Here is a 7,208-nt window from a genome sequence, read left to right as displayed (position 1 = left end):
ACCATTTTTTATGGACTTTACAGACGGGTACATGGGGACTGGATTCAATGAAAAGAAGGCAAAGGAAAGAAAGACGTGGGCATCCAAGTCTCCAGTGAAACAAGGGTACCTTATTTGCAGAAATGCATGCTTATATACCTTCAATAAAATGATTACTCAGCCATTAAGAATGAAATTCCATCGGTTGCAACACAATGGATAGTCCTGTAAGTAAAACGTCACTGAAGAGAGTCACTGAAGGGAATCCAAGCAGGTGCTCTTTCCCATGATCTCAGTCCTGAGAACTGCGTGCAGCTCTGCTTGTTCCTGTATTCCAGGAACTGATAAGGAACAGAGAGTCCTTGAGAGACGGCACACAAAGAAAGAAAATGCAACTTATTGGATCCCTTCAAGTTGAATGTCCCCCGATACTTATCCAGAGCAGACTTTACTAGATTCCAACACAATATAGTCTTTAATCCTATAACTATTGTTAATACAGGCTTATTTGTTTTAAATTTTTTAAACTTACCACGAGGAGATATTTTGACAAAAGCAGAAAATCATTTCGAAGCACTGAAGGATACCTCCCTTCCTCTGCCCATTTGGTATCAAGACGGGTTGGTTAAACAATGGAAATCTGGAAAATTAATATTACAGGGAAAGGGGTACGCTTGTGTTTCTCCAGATGTGGCCAACGAAATCAGCTGGCTCCCTCTTCGGAAGATCCGCCCCAGGGGAGCCACCAGCATTCAAGACAGGGAAGAAACGGCGAAATCCCCAGGAGGAGGAGTTTCCAGTACAAGCCATGGCAACTTTAAAAATTTCTAAGAAACGCCGCACATAAGGTCATCCACCTTATGATCTCCCCACTTGGGGACAGATAAAAACCCTGACTAATCAAGCTGAAAATCCGGCTTCTCAACAGGTGATGCCTCGGAATCCAGAAAATATTTTTGTCGCTATGCTTGCTTTGCTTGCTTTTCCTTCCCCGGCTCAGGCTGACTTGATTAATCACACTTATTGGCTTTATATATCTAACCCCCCTTTATTGCAGGTGGTAGAATGGACGGCTTTAGGACTGGTCGTATCCAGTAATGACTTACTACATATGCCTCCTCCTTGGAGCTTGGAGGGGCCCTCTCATCCTGAGGAAGAAAGAAGACTAATGAACATTTCTCTAGGCTATGTAATCCTTCCTTTACGCATGGGCCCAGCAAAATTATGTACTACTGTTGGTCAACAAACATGGGCTTTCATCTTGCCTCCAAAAATGAACTTCTGCACATCTTTAAGACTGTTTCCTGCCCTGGCCTTTTATGAGAACCATGTCAATACTACCAAAACTCCAGGAAAAGGACAAAAGTCGGAATGTTAGGTGTTTATTATAAGGATTTAAAATATACTCCTGTTTATTGAGAGAGATGTCAAGCTAAATCATGGAAATTAATGTTTGTGGCCAGTTACACCATTGTTGATTGGGGACCCTGTGGTATGTAGCTATCTAACTGCTCAGATGATATTAACACTATTATGTGTGATTATGTTACTCAAGTAACATGGAAGATTACCAACAGTTCAATGGACAAAGGACTCCTTGTCTGGCTTGATGGCAGAATGGCACCTCCTCGCCCTCAAACTGTCCTCAATAAACGAATTGGGCCTGAACAATGGGACATCTGGAAACTTGCTACAAATACTGAAAAACCTGGAACTTGGACTGGATATTTCACAGGGACCAGTCATAGTCATAGTAACTATTCCTTCCATTATAATCATTCATATTTTATACAAGCTTGTGTTCCCTTTCCTTTTGTTATACCCATAGAAAACTTACAATTTAATAAGACTTTACATTCTGTGACTTGTATAGATTGCAAATTGTATCCATGTCTTAATTCTTCTATTTCTCTAAAAAAATGAACCCCTTTTGAGTCTTCGATCTCGACGTAGTCTGTGGTTGCCAGGAGATCTCCAACGACCCTGGAAAGAGGGTCCCATCGCAAGACTTACCTCCCAGTTACTCACTAAATTACTCCGACGATCTAAGCAATTCATCAGATGATTGATTCTTGGCGTTTGGGGGTTAATAGCCATTTACACCATTGCTGCTGTCGCAGACATTGCTTTACAAACTTCAAGTCAAACACAAAACTATTCAAAACTGGACTAAAGATGCTCATACTATGTGGGACACAGGTTGAGAGATGAAAAAGTTCAACATAAAATTCAGGATTTAAAAAGAGCCATCCAATGGACTGGAGATCAATTAATAGATTTACAAACACAAGTATTATTAAATTGCGATTGGAATTGTACTCAATTTTGTATCACTCCTCTTTGGTTCAACCACAGTGCCTACAATTGGGAGCAAATCAAATTGTATTTGCAAGATACACATAACACTTCCTTACATGTACAGCCTGCTGCCGCTATCTTGAATTGAGGGTCGTGTGCAGCACATGTGCACACCGCCCTCTGAACTGAGGTATCTGTGCAGTCATTTTGCACCAGGAACTCTGGTTTGAGGTCTGAAACGTCTGAAACCTCAGCATGTGACTCTCTATGAGTGAGTGAAACTAAGCAGAGGAAAAAGGAAAAAAAAAAAAACAGGGTGGGGGCATGGATTTGATTCTCCATGGTTGGGGAACTAACTGCTCTGTCACCAAGCTGTGACAGCACAGGGGCAGCCTAGAGGAGCTACTGCACGTCCAAGGTCAGGGGCGGCAGCCAAGAGGAGCTATCCCACATCCGAGGTCAGGGGCGGCGGCCGAGAGGAGCTACCCCATGCCCGAGGTCAGGGCGGCGGCCGAAATGAGCAACCCTACGTCCAAGGAGGGGTGGCTGCATGAGTGCAGGAGGGCCGAGAGTAGCTACTCCATGTTCAGGGTCAGGAGGGCTGGCCGTGAGGAGATACCCCTCGTCCAAGGTAAGGAGCACCGGCTGCGTTTCGCTGGAGCAGCTGTGAAGAGATACCCACATCCAAGGTAAGAGAAACCCAAGTAAGACAGTAGGCACTGAGAGATGGCATCAGAGGGCAGACAGACTGAAACCACAATCAGAGACAACTATCCAGTCTGCTCACATGGACCACAGCCTTGTCTAACTCAATGAAACTAAGCCATGCCGTGTGTGGCCACCCAAGATGGGCGGGTCATGGTGGAGAGGTCTGACAGAATGCGGTCCACTGGAGAAGGGAATGGCAAACCACTTCAGTATTCTTGACTTGAGAACCCCATGAACAGTATGAAAAGGCAAAATGATAGGATAACAAAAGAGGAACTCCCCAGGTCATTAGGTGCCCAATATGCTACTGGAGATCAGTGGAGAAATGACTCCAGAAAGAATGAAGGGATGGAGCCAAAGCAAAAACAATACCCAGCTGTGGATGTGACTGGTGATGGAAGCAAGGTCCGATGCTGTAAAGAGCAATACTGCATAGGAACCTGGAATGTCAGGTCCATGAATCAAGGCAAATTGGAAGTGGTCAAACAGGAGATGGCAAGAGTGAACGTCGACATTCTAGGAATTGGCGAACTAAAATGGACTGGAATGGGTGAATTTAACTCAGATGACCATTACATCTACTACTACAGGCAGGAATCCCTTAGAAATGGAGTGGCCATCATGGTCAACAAAAGAGTCCGAAACGCAGTACTTGGATGCAATCTCAAAAACGACAGAATGATCTCTGTTCGTCTCCATGGCAAACCATTCAATATCATGGTAATCCAAACCTATGCCCCAACCAGTAACGCTGAAGAAGCTGAAGTTGAACGGTTCTAAGAAGACCCACAAGACCTTTTAGAACTAACACCCAAAAAAGATGTCCTTTTCATTATAGGGGACTGGAATGCAAAAGTAGGAAGTCAAGAAACACCTGGAGTAACAGACAAATTTGGCCTTGGAATGTGGAATGAAGCAGGGCAAAGACTAATAGAGTTTTGCCAAGAAAATGCCCTGGTCATAGCAAACACCCTCTTCCAACAACACAGGAGAAGACTCTACACATGGACATCACCAGATGGTCAACACCAAAATCAGACTGATTATATTCTTTGCAGCCAAAGATGGAGAAACTCTATACAGTCAGCAAAAACAAGACTGGGAGATGACTGTGGTTCAGATCATGAACTCCTTATTGCCAAATTCAGACTTAAATTGAAGAAAGTAGAGAAACCCACTACACCATTCAGGTATGACCTAAATCAAATCCCTTATGATTATACAGTGGAACTGAGAAATAGATTTAAGGGACTAGATCTGATAGAGAGAGTGCCTGATGAACTATGGACGGAGGTTCATGACATTGCACAGGAGACAGAGATCAAGAACATCCCCACGGAAAAGAAATGCAAAAAAGCAAAATGGCTATCTGAGGAGGCCTTACATATAGCTGTGAAAAGAAGAGAAGTGAAAAGCAAAGGAGAAAAGGAAAGACATAAGCATCTGAATGCAGAGTTCCAAAGAACAGCAAGGAGAGATAAGAAAGCCTTCCTCAGCGATCAATGCAAAGAAATAGAGGAAAACAACTGAACGGGAAAAACTAGATATCTCTTCAAGAAAATCAGAGATACCGAGGGAAGATTTCATGCAAAGATGGGCTCAATAAAGGACAGAAATGGTATGGACTGCTGGGAGCCAGCATGGGGAATCCCGCCCATGGCAAAGGTCATGAGGAAGGGGCCTGACAGGCAAAGGTGGGATCAGGCCTCGTGGGGCCCCCCTGGAACTTCTCGAGCAACTACTCCAAAACCAGAATGTCTGTCTGTCTTATTATTTTATGACTTTCACCAACTCCTATGACATTAACAGGGGGCTATCCTTGACCACCTTTCTCTGGAAAAACTTAACTTAGAGCTCCAGTTAACAGTCTCCTGCATATAAAAGGAGTGTCTCAGCTCAAACCCCTCTGATGGCTCTCTAACATGCCTGACAGGTTTACCCGGACTTTTACAGCTAAGCATGTGATTGTTTACAGCCCCCCAACCGCGAGAGGCACGGGAAGCTTAAAACATCTTAAAGATATTAGAGTCTTTTTAAAGAGCTAAGAATTACATTGGTGAAGGGTTTCATTGTTGAGTTAATGATTGCCACCAGGCGTCCATATCCTTTATCTTTTAGGCACCTGGAGGATATTAATCAATGTAATTGGGATGTAGAAAAAGGAATATAGTTGTTTTGATATTAGCAATACTAGACTTTTGAGTTAATGAATTTTCTCTTTGTTATAAATTACTATACTCCTCTTTCTTTGTTATAAATTGTTGTGTCCTTGCTATGTAAGAATGTAACCTTAATTAGTGCTTTCTGAGAGTGACACCAGACTTTAGTAAGAACTTTTAAGGCAAATAAGTTTTCTGGTTGACAGACCCTTATCAGAAAAGGGCCATAAAATGCTAACAGGCCTCCTGGCCAGAAGATGATGTAAATCACCTCTAAGACCTGTGTATACAGCTAGGTATGCAGAGAGAAAGCCTGGTCTCGATAAGGGTCAGGGCTGCTGACCCTGCATGACTTTGTATTATCCATTGATCTCTATGTACAACTTGAAGTATAAAAGCTTTCCTGGAAAATAAAGAGACGGATCAGTTTCTCGGAAATCTGGCTCCCCCCGTGTCTTCTTTTCTTACTCTATTTTCTGGTTGATTCTCTTCTGGAGCATAGAGGCTCGCTGTGTCTACTTATTGCCTGGGCTTCTAAGACCCACGCGAGAGGTAGCCCAAGGTGGGGCACCCTCCGCTATTCAAGTGGGTGCCTGCGGCCCTACGTAGATGGTGCAAGTCCCTTGTCTTGGGGCTTTTTTGGCTTTCTATGTAAACCAAGGAATACAGCCTCTTTTTCTCCTCTATTTTCTCTCCTCTCTCCCACTACACTATTCTTCCCTAATCTCTCTTTATATCTCTAATTAAATAATTCTTTCCTAACCACCGACTCCGTCCCTGTTTCGAATTACCCTGGATCCACCAGGGCTGGACCCCGGCAATGGACCTAACAGAAGCAGAAGATATTAAGAAGAGGTGGCAAGAATACACAGGAGAACTGTACAAAAAAGAGCTTCACGACCCAGATAATCATGATGGTGATCATTCACCTAGAGCCAGACATCCTGGAATATGAAGTCAAGTGGGCCTTAGGAAGCATCACTATGAAAAGAGCTAGTGGAAGTGATGGAATTCCAGTTGAGCTGTTTCAAATCCTGAAAGATGATGCTGTGAAAGTGCTGAACTCAATATGCCAGCAAATTTGGAAAATTCAGCAGTGGCCACAGGACTGGAAAACGTCAGTTTTCATTCCAATCCCAAAGAAAAGCAATGCCAAAGAATGCTCAAACTACCACACAATTGCACTCATCTCACACGCTAGTAAAGTGATGCTCAAAATTCTCCAAGCCAGGCTTCAGCAATACGTGAACCACGAACTTCCAGATTTTCAAACTGGTTTTAGAAAAGGCAGAGGAACCAGAGATCAAATTGCCAACATCTGCTGGATCATGGAAAAAGCAAGAGAGTTGCAGAAAAACATCTATTTCTGCTTTATTGACTATGCCAAAGCCTTTGACTATGTGTTTCACAATAAACTGTGGAAAATTCTGAAAGAGATGGCCATACCAGACCACCTGACCTGCCTCTTGAGAAACCTCTATGCAGGTCAGGAAGCAACAGTTAGAACTGACATGAACAACAGACTAGTTCTAAATAGGAAAAGGAGTACGTCAAGGCTGTATATTGTCACCCTGCTTATTTAACTTAGATGCAGAGTACATCATGAGAAACGCTGGGCTGAAAGAAGCACAAGCTGGAATCAAGATTGCCGGGAGAAATATCAATAACCTCAGATATGCAGATGACACCACCCTTATGGCAGAAAGTGAAGAGGAGCTAAAAAGCCTCTTGATGAAAGTGGAAGAGGAGAGTGAAAAAGTTGGCCTAAAGCTCAACATTCAGAAAACGAAGATCATGGCATCTGGTCCCATCACTTCATGGGAAATAAGATGGGGAAACAGTGGAAACAGTGTCAAAGTTTATTTTTTTGGGCTCGAAAATCACTGCAGATGGTGACTGCAGCCATGAAATTAAAAGACGCTTACTCCTTGGAAGGAAAGTTATGACCAACCTAGATAGCATATTAAAAGGCAGAGACATTACTTTGCCAAAAAAGGTCCGTCTAGTCAAGGCTATGGTTTTTCCTGTGGTCATGTATGGATTTGAGAGGTGGATTGTGAAGAA

This window comes from Capra hircus (assembly GCF_001704415.2).
Source record: "Capra hircus breed San Clemente chromosome X unlocalized genomic scaffold, ASM170441v1, whole genome shotgun sequence".
Taxonomy (NCBI): domain Eukaryota; kingdom Metazoa; phylum Chordata; class Mammalia; order Artiodactyla; family Bovidae; genus Capra; species Capra hircus.
This window is presented reverse-complemented; position numbering follows the sequence as displayed.